We start from the raw sequence: 10,224 nt of genomic DNA, 5'->3' as shown, positions 1-10,224 counted from the left end.
ATTGCCCCCCCACCCAAGAATTTTTCTGAAATGACGCCCCTATTTTAAATGATTCGTCTTCTAAAACCAGCAGCATTTAAAGTTAAAGGGAGTGGGGGAGTGTTGCTCAGAGTTGTTCGCTTCTGCAAAAGCACATGCATCTAACATGATGATCCCAGATTCTGTAGAACATTTAAACAATTGACATTTCAGGGCTTTACATTAGATGTCTATTTGGAATTTAAATTCTGGGTCCAGACTGTTAAGCTACTTAATGAAGTGATTTAAAACCAGACACACCTTTCCTGTGTGATCCTGCTTTTGATAGACTACAGTGCTGACATGCATTTGGCGATTGCCAAGACTTGAAAGTGTTTGTTATTAACACATCACTATATAATTAGAGAATTTAACAGGAGGCTGGGTGTTCACATGTTCTTCCTTTTCTCTGTTACTGACAGTGCTTGGATGAAAGTCACTCGGTGTCTTGTTAGGAGACAAGTGAAAATGAGTTTTGAGGCCAAAACCAAACAACTTGGCACAATTTAGTACAGTTGGTAGGATTGGAATAGCAGGGAGTACTGCAGATCAAGAGTGAGACGCATTAGCAGCACTGTGTGTCTTATGGAGCAGACTAGCACGGGGTGCTGCACTTCAGGATTGAGGTACATTGGCAGAGCAAAGGTGGGGAACCTTGCCCAGTTTCTGAGAACACACAAAGCTCCTGTTTTAATCGGTGTTTACCTGTTCTTCTGCACAGTTCCACACAAACTGTTTCTTTCTGAATGTTTGTTAGCAACCTACCCAAAAGCTCCTACTCCTGTGACATATTCTATTATCTAAGACAGATACCACTGGCTAACAGACAAATTCTACTCCATAGCCACTGGCTATTATGAAACATCACATAAAAAGTGCCAGAAATTCACACAGCATTTCATAAACAGGAACCAAGACATGGTCCCTGCCCCAAAGCATTTACAACCCAAATTAAACAAGGCATGGACTCAAAGGGAAGGCTGTAGAAAGGTTATTGGAGAAGAGGAGAAGGTAGGAAATAGGTGTGAAAGGATTGGTTTGATGGAGCAGAACGGGTGTTAGGTAGACAAGTGGGATGTAGCTTCAGGTGTATGGGACCAGCATGATAAAAGGCATAAAGCCAAGTGTGCATAAAACAAAAGAAGCAGTAAAATGAGAGGAATGTAGGGTGCAAAATGGGGAATAGGTGGAAATGAGATCAGGGCTCACCTCTCCCCACGGCACTCTTTGTACCACTTCAGTACTAAGCAGCCTAGGACTGAAGAGCTGAGGTTTCCTATACCATGGACAGTTTCGGGATCAGGGAATTGCAAACATCTCCAAAGCGGCTCGTTCCCTTAGCTGTACCCGGTACTTACTTGGCCACCAGGGGCGGCTCTAGGCACCAGCAAACCAAGCTGTTGCCTAGGGCGGCCAAATCTAGGGGGCGGCAGGCTGGGCCGGTGGACCTGCCGCAGTCATGCCTGCGGGAGGTCCACCGGAGCCGCGGACGAGCGGACCTGCCGCAGGCATGACTGCGGAGGGGGCGCTCGTCCCGCGGCTCGGCTGGACCTCCCGCAGGCATGACTGCGGCAGCTCAAGCGGAGCCGCCGGACCCGCGAACCGTCCGCAGCCGTGCCCGCGGGAGGTCCGCTCGTCCCGGGGCTCCGGTGGACCTGCCGCGGGAGCTCAACCAGAGCCGCGGGAAGAGGGGACCCGCCGCGGGACCGAGGAAGGGCGGCGCAGCACACCGCGCTGCTTGGGGCAGCCTATTTTCTAGAGCCGCCCCTGTTGGCCACCTTTTGCAAACCTTCTGTGAGCCTGTGATCAGAAAGGCAAGCTCAAAGACAGGCCTTTAAACGCTCAACACTGGTAAAAGTGTGCCAGTTCTGAGTGGCTAAGAACCATGTGCTGTACCTGTAATTTCCCACAGCTAGTGTGCAAGCAAAGAGGAAAATGCATCTGTTGTCTGTCCCTACTATAATCTTTTCTCCCATTTTGTGTGAGCTTGTTGGAACAGGCTCAGCTGCCTTCAATAACTCAAGACCATCTAAACTGGCTTCCTCTCTTTTATTTCCTCCCCCAATGAGAACAGTTAATACCATCAAAAACTGTCAGTGAAAGGGTTTTCATTATAAAAGAATAACTACACAGAAGAGACTAGGGGAAATTGTTAAAATGGAGTTTTTATTTAACTTTTTAAGTTTCATGTGCATTAACTCTCCCCCTACCCCCTTCTTTCTGCATGTTTAAGAAAAAGTTATTAATGGTGGTTCTTACAATAGGGGTAAGCTATTGCTAACATGTCACACAATGTTGAACCCCAACTTTGTAATGTTTGTAGAAGTAAACAAGGTTTTTATTAACATTTTATCTCTTCTTGGGCCTGAGCCACAGCTCTTTATTAATCCAACCCCCATTTATACACTCCCACCCAATACAAAAATACATGGGAAGCCAGAAGGCTCAGGGGATTGGAAATAAGGGACAGACTTTCACTTCTAAACTGACTGTTTCACCTCTCATTTGGCAGTTTGAATCAATCTCAGCTCTGTTCTGGCTAGAAGTAATTACCAATTGATGCCTCTTTGGCTCCTTAAGTGAAAAGGCTTTGCAGGGGCAAGTGTGTTGTAGTTTTGTTTTTGTTTTGTATTTTTGCAGGCAGGAGTCAATATCATAAAACTAGTTGTTCAGTTATCTCTAACTGGTAGTATCATTAGAGTCCAGTGATGGAATGGGCCATAGAGACTGAACTCCAGTTGTCCCTAGAGGTGGTTCCTGCAGAACATGGTTGGAAAGTTGTCTGTGTGGTACTTGTTCTGTGGGGAAAGAGAAGACTTTAGTTTCCAGGGCTGACAATCCAGCACATTTCAGCAGCATCAGATTTAAAAAATAATCTCCCCAAATTGGGATTGCGGCTAACCACCTATCTAATGTCATAATGTAGGCACTGATTTGTAAACAAACCATTCAAAAATGAAAATGATTAGGGGGCTGGGGCACATGACTTATGAGGAGCGGCTGAGGGAACTGGGGTTATTTAGTCTGGAGAAAAGAAGAGTGAAGGGGGATTTGATAGCAGCCTTCAATTACCTGAAGGGGGGTTCCAAAGAGGATGGAGCTAGGCTGTTCTCAGTAGTGACAGATGACAGAACAAGGAGCAATGGTCTCAAGTTGCAGTGGGGGAGGTCTAGGTTGGATATTAGGAAACACTGTTTCACTAGGAGGGTGGTGAAATGCTCAAACAGGTTACCTAGGGAGCTGGTGGAATCTCCATCCTTTAGAGGTTTTTAAGGCCCAGCTTGACAAAGCTTTGGGTGGGATAATTTAGTTGGTTTTGGTCCTGCTTTGAGCAGGGGGTTGGACTAGATGACCTCCTGAGGTCCCTTCTAACCCTGATATTCTATGATTCTATGAATCTGCCTGTAACCCAAGTCTCAGGTGAAACAGTGCTAACAATGGAATCCCAGAACTGTACCAATGTAATGAGTTGCAACTGTCTTATGGGCATGTCTAATTATGATGGTCTATGGCAGGGCTATAAATAAACATGCTCCCCCAGGTTGAAACCTGATTGCACTGAATGGTTTTAGCAGGTATTTCTGTTATACTCATATAGCAGGATACAACTGGTTGAATCAGAGGACCCTCTCCATCTTATATGAACTCTTTTGATGCTGATGCCTCCACACAATGTACACTTATCACTGAGGGAACATGCATACCAGCAACTGATTGGCGTTGAAGACCAGATGCTGCAACGAGACAAACTTGAGTCAGTGTGAAACAAAGGAAACAGCTACAAGCATGGCTGAGGGCTTTTTTTGTTTAGAACAGGACCAGGGTTCAATCATCTGTGGGAATGCTGGAGTCCAAAGGGTTTGTGGCACTTGGAATGTGACCACTGATCACAGAAGGTGGGAGTAACAGTTATGCAGTGGTTGTGCCGCCAACCAGGGCCAGCTTCATGAACAAACTATGGGGAATGTGTGCAAACAGCAACACTGCTCACGACAACACAGCATATGGAAAACAAGAGCCCCCATTTTCAGCTTTTGTACACAGATGACTTTACAAATTACACCCATTATGAATTACACAGGCTTTCAGCAACTAGTAAATTATAATAACTTGTACTCTCAAGTTTCCCTCCATGTCTTCCATCCCCAACCTTGCTGACATTGTCATGCGTGGGCAGAAGGAGAGAGGGAGGGGAGATGTGCTACTGCCATAGAAGAGGCATGTAAAATTAAGGGTTTTAAGGATTTTTATTGATTTAAATTTTCACAATTGTGGGAAATAATGAGGGGTTCATATAATTACTTAATGAAAATAGACAAGATTCAAAAAATTAAAGCTTCATAACTGTTAAAATACAAATTGTTAGCATCATGTCAAAACATACAAAGGAAATATCCGTAAATACAACTCTAAGATCCCAAGCAGCATTTTTCTTACTTTGCCTATCTATAAATTTTGATTATCAATGGAAATATATTTTCATTGGTTTGTGTGTATACAGTGAAATTGGTGTTTACCTATGTAAGCACAGTCTGAATGAGCCCTCCCCTGACATCTAGTGATGAGCCAGTGGATGACATCTAGTGGAAGAGGACCTCAGGAGCTGATCTCGTTTGCATGGGCACACCCATCCTGCCTAGGCACTCAGCATGATGGGCTTGCTTGTCCAAATGGTCACTTTTGGCTGGTGTCTCCTGGTTATAAGGGTTGTTATCCTTGTTGTGTGAATCAAGGGCAGCAGAACTGTACTTGGCATGTCCCAATTGAGGGACTCACTCACAACTAAATGGCACTCGCTAGGCATGGCATATGAGTTCCAAAGCCCAGTGAGTAGAAACAGGTATTTGTGTTTGGTGATATGGTTGTTTTCTAAAGGCTGCACACAGCATTTAACCTTTTCTTTATGTGCTGTCTCATAATAGAGCTAATTTAGAGTTTTGTTACATACTACAGAGCTAAAATCACTGATGCTTAGGTCTAAGTATTAAATCTCTTTGGGACAGTGTCTCTGATACAAGAGATTGTCCAGTGTGTACCAGCCGTGAGGCTCCTGCACTAACAGCTGAAATCACTGAGAGTTGTGTTAAGTGGTGGACCCTGAAGACAACTTGGTAAGCAGCTAGCAGGGTGGTTGGCAGAGAGGTGCAGCAAGTGGCCAGCAGTGTGGCGGGTGGAGGGTGTAGCAATTGGTGAATAGAGTGGCTAGTGGAGAAGGCCAGGGCAGTAGGGTTGCCAACTTTCTACTTGCACAAAACTGAACACCCTTGTGCTGCCCCCTGCCCTGCTCCACCCTGCCCCTCCTCTGAGGTCCTGCCCATGCCCTGCCTCTTCTCTGAGGCCCCACCCCCTGCTCACTCCGTCCCCCTTCCCTCTGTTGCTTGCCTCCCCACCCTCACTCACTTGCTCATTTTCACCTGGCTGGCTCAGGGGGCTGGGGTGTGGGAGAGGGTGAAGGCTCCAGCTGGGGGTGTGGGCTCTGTGGTGGGGCCAGAAATGAGTTCAGAGTGTAAGAGGAGGCTCCAGGCTGAGCCAGTGGGTTGGGATGCAAGAGGAGGTGTGGGCTCTGGGGTGGGGCTGGGGATGAGGGGTTTGGGGTGCAGGAGGGGGCTCTGGGCTGGGGGCTGAGGGGTTCAGAGTGTGGGACGGGTATCAGGGCTGGGACAGAGGGAGGGGGTTGGAGCATGTGGGTGGGAGGGGGGGTTGGGGCATTGGGGTGCGGGCTCCAGGGTGGGGCTGGGAATGAGCGATTTGGGTGAAGGAGAGTGCTCAGGCTGGGATTGAGGGGTTCAGAGGGCCAGGGACGGGGCCCAGGAGGGGATCAGGAGTGCAGGCTCCGGGCAGTGCTTACCTCAAGCAGCTCTCGGAAGCAGCTGGCATGTCCCCCCTCCGGCTCCTACATGAAGGCACGGCCAGGCGTCTCTGCACACTGCCCCATCTGCAGATGCCACTCCCACACCTCCCATTGGCCATGGTTCCTGGACAATGGGAGCTGCGGGGGCAGCGCTTGGGGCAGAGGCAGCATGCGGAGCCCCCTGGCTGCCCCTACGCGTAGGAGCTGGAGGGGGGGACATGCCGGTTGCTTCCTAAGAGCTGTGGTGTGCATAGGTTAGCAGGGAGGCTGCCAGCCCTGCTGTGCAATGCCGCCAACCAGACAGTCAATGGCCTGGTCAGTGGTGCAGACTGGAGCCACCAGGAACCCTTTTCGACTAGGTCTTCTAGTTGAAAACTGGACACCTGGTCACCCTACAGAGCAGTGCCCCACAGTGAGGGGTGGCAGCGAGTGAGTACCCAAGCAACGGAGCGAGTAAGGTGCCTCCTTACCCCTCCCTCCACCCAGATGGAAGGTGAACTTTGCAGATGCACCTCTGAACTCTGGGTCTGCACTGTCCAAGGACAACAACTGTGAGTGGGATGCAGAGAAGGGACGGGAACATTAAAGTGACTTTTGGGTTGCTGGACTTCCTGAGGGGTGGGTCCTTTGCTCATGGTTTATGTTTATGAGCCCTGGTTGCGGTGTTTCCACAAATTAAAGCTGGGTTACTTCCCTCCTTGTATTATTATTTTTTTTTTTGCTACACTCAGCCTCTGTGCTTGCGAGAGGTGAAGTATTGCCTCTGAGAGGCACCCAGATGGTGGTGCGTAATTGTCCCAGGTCACTGGGTGGGGGCTCAAGCTGGTTTTGTGTTGTATTGTTGAAAAGGAACCACTAGATACTGAACCCAGCCTTTGTTGCTGTGAACACTGATTGGCAGAAGGGTTACACCTACATTTACCAGTAAAAAACGAGTCTTTCCAAGCCTAGGTATAACTTCCTCTCTTCCACACACTACCCAGCCATGAAAGCTCATGCTCCAAAACATCTGTTAGTCTATAAGGTGCCTCAGGACTCTTTGCTGCTTTTACCCAGCCACTGACAGTCACCCACTTGCAATTTGTCATCACAAGTATCAAGCTATTCCATGTTTTTTTACTTTTCCCATAATTTCTGACACGACTTGTGAATTTTGCCCTTTGTTACAACAGCCACTTCTCGGTAAAAACACACAAATTATTCTTAAATCTAATTTTTAAGCCAGTCTCATGACTTTTGGGGGTCAGACTCATGATCTTTGCAGGTGTGGGGTTGGTTATCCCGGGGATGAGTGGTTTGGGGGGGGGAGGGGAAAGGGCTCAATCTGGTTTGAGGCATTGTGGCCTGATGCCCATGAGACATTACACAAGGACACACAAGACTGGCTCTAGACCAAATATCAGGGGGTAGCCGTGTTAGTCTGTATCCACAAAAACAATGAGGAGTCCAGTGGCACCATAAAGACTAACAGATTTATTTGGGCATAAGCTTTCATGGGTAAAAAACCCACTTCTTCGGATGCATGGAGTGAAAATTACAGATGCAGGCATCATTATACTGGCACATGAAGAGAAGGGAGTTACTTTACCAGTGTTGACAGAGCCAATTCAATCAGGGTGGATGTAGTCCACTCCCAATAATTGATGAGAAGGTGTCAATACAAGGAGAGGGAAAGTTGCTTTTGTAGTGAACCAGCCACTCCCAGTCTCTATTCAAGCCCAAATAATGGTGTTAAATTTGCAAATTAATTTTAGTTCTGCAGTTTCTCTTTGAAGTCTGTTTTTGAAGTTTTTTTGTTCAAGTATGGCTACTTTTAAATCTGTTATAGAATGTCCAGGGAGACTGAAGTGTTCTCCTACTAGCTTTTGTATGTTACCATACCATTTATTCTTTTACGTAGAGACTGTCCGGTTTGGCCAATGTACATGGCAGAGGGGCATTGCATATATCACATTAATAGATGTGCAGATGAATGAGTCCCTGATGGTGTTGTTGCCGGCTCAAAGAGCCCGAGGCGGAGCAACAGCAGGTTCGTTGCCCGGTGTGCGTCACACTAATTATCACACCAGGGTGGAGAAGCAAAACCACGTTTATTTGAGCCCAAATAAGGTGCCAGGGAGACATAGCAATCTCAAATCCTGCACACCCACGCGCAGGCGGGGTCCCAGCATTTATACCCCACTTGTTTGTGTAAGCCTTTTGTTCGGTTTTCCCCCTCACCCCTCCCTTCCCAACAGCAGCTACATTAGGCATTACATTTCAGCGTGTAAGAAAAGTTCTCATCCGCATGTTTTATCTGTTGGCCTTGTCAGCTTAGGCACATGAAGCCTTCTCCCCCATTCCTCCCGCCTTCTCACTACTTTTGCTAGTTTAAGCGGAACTGCAGCTGTCTGCTAAAAAGCTGACTCTCACATATTCTGCTTTTAGGCTGTTAGCATGCAGGTTGGTTAAAGTTCACAGCATGTAAGAACGTTGGTTTACTTCAGGCCCAAAGTCACAACTTTGGTTTACTTAGGCCTAGTGACACCAACAGTGTGGCTGATGTGGTTGGGTCCTCTGATGGTCACTAGAGTAGATATGGGGACAGAGTAGGCAACAACATTTGTTACAGGGCTTGGTTCCTGGGTTAGTGTTTCTGTGGTGTGTAGTTGCTGGTATCTGCTTCAGGTTGGGGTGTTGTCTGTAAGTGAGGACTGGTCTGCCTCCCAAGGTCTGTGAGAGTGCGGGATCGTTTTCCAGGCTAGGTTGTAGATTGTTGATGATGTGCTGGATAGGTTTTAGCTGGGGGCTGTATGTGATGGACAGTGGTGTTCTGTTATTTTCCTTGTTGGACCTGTCCTATAGTAGGTGACTTCTGGGTACCCGTCTCGCTCTGTCAATCTAAGAACATAAGAATGGCCATACTGGGTCAGACCAAAGGTCCATCCAGCCCAGTATCCTGTCTATCAACAGTGGCCAATGCCAGGTGCCCCAGAGGGAGTGAACTTAACAGGTAATGATCAAGTGATCTCTGTTCTGCCGTCCATCACCACCCTCTGACAAACAGAGGCTATGGACACCATTCTTTACCCATCCTGGCTAATAGCCATTAATGGACTTAACCTCCATGAATTTATCCAGTTCTCTTTTAAACACCTGTTATAGTCCTAGCCTTCACAACCTCCTCCGGCAAGGAGTTCCACAAGTTGACTGTGTGCTGTGTGAAGAACTTCCTTCATTTTAAACCTGTTGCCCATTAATTTCATTTGGTGGCCTCTAGTTCTTATATTACGGGAACAAGTAAATAACTTTTTCTTATTCACTTTCTTCACATCACTCATGATTTTATATACCTCTGTCATATCCCCCCTTAGTCTCATCTTTTCCAAGCTGAAAAGTCCTAGCCTCTTTAATCTCTCCTCATATGGGACCCAAAGCAGGGCTTATTTGTACAAGCACTTTAAAAAGTGTTTCCTCACTTCCCCAGGTGGGAATTGTAGTTTTAAGAATGCTTGATAAAGATCTTGTGGGTGTTTGCCTCTGACCAAATGGCACCCTAGGCAAGGAGTGTCTTCGGCACGCCCTCACCATTTGTTAAACTTTTGAGTACCTTATTTTTTATTGCATTTGTATCCCATTTCATAACTTTGATGCATGATTTGCATGTGTGATTTATCCCTGTCATATAAGATACATTTGCACGCTAGGATCTGTAAATCTGTATTTAGCCATGCCACATATAAGCAAATAAAACATTTTCTCTAAGCTTATAGAAACTTTTTAATTTTAAGAATAACTGAAATGTGCTAACATCAAGAAACTGAACTTTGCACCAATGTTGGGTGAATCAGTATTAGTGTTACAGTAAGTGACAGCCTTAGAATATTAACCTTAGTCCTTCAGTTCAAAAGGTTGCTTTTCTCACCTTTGTCCTCCCAAATTGAAGCACAGCGTAGATAGTGGTTCAGTAGATATCTCTGGCATCTCATTAAATATGTCCTTTATTAGTCGGTACATATACTCTTCAAATCTTAAAACACAAGTACACTTTCACAATTACACAAATACGCAAGGTTCACAATACTAAAGCTGGGCTTGAGTCGTCTCACTTTGCTTCACTCTTATATCTCATTGACTGGCTGGCACAGCAACCTGAGCCTGGCACTCCTGGTGGTCACCTGCCCCTTATCCAGCCCTAGGAGCACAGAGACAGGCTGCTACCAGAGGCCTGATCTACGTGCACTTCCTGGACTGTCCCTCATCTCCAAAGGATGTGGTCTTATACCCCCTTCCCCCCCCCCCATGGTACATTCTTGTTCCCCCTCTCCCTATTCCCCTGTTGGTACATGCATGCTAGTTGCCGTACTCCGCGGCCA

The sequence above is a fragment of the Mauremys mutica genome, chromosome 11 (genome assembly GCF_020497125.1).
Source record: "Mauremys mutica isolate MM-2020 ecotype Southern chromosome 11, ASM2049712v1, whole genome shotgun sequence".
Taxonomy (NCBI): domain Eukaryota; kingdom Metazoa; phylum Chordata; order Testudines; family Geoemydidae; genus Mauremys; species Mauremys mutica.
This window is presented reverse-complemented; position numbering follows the sequence as displayed.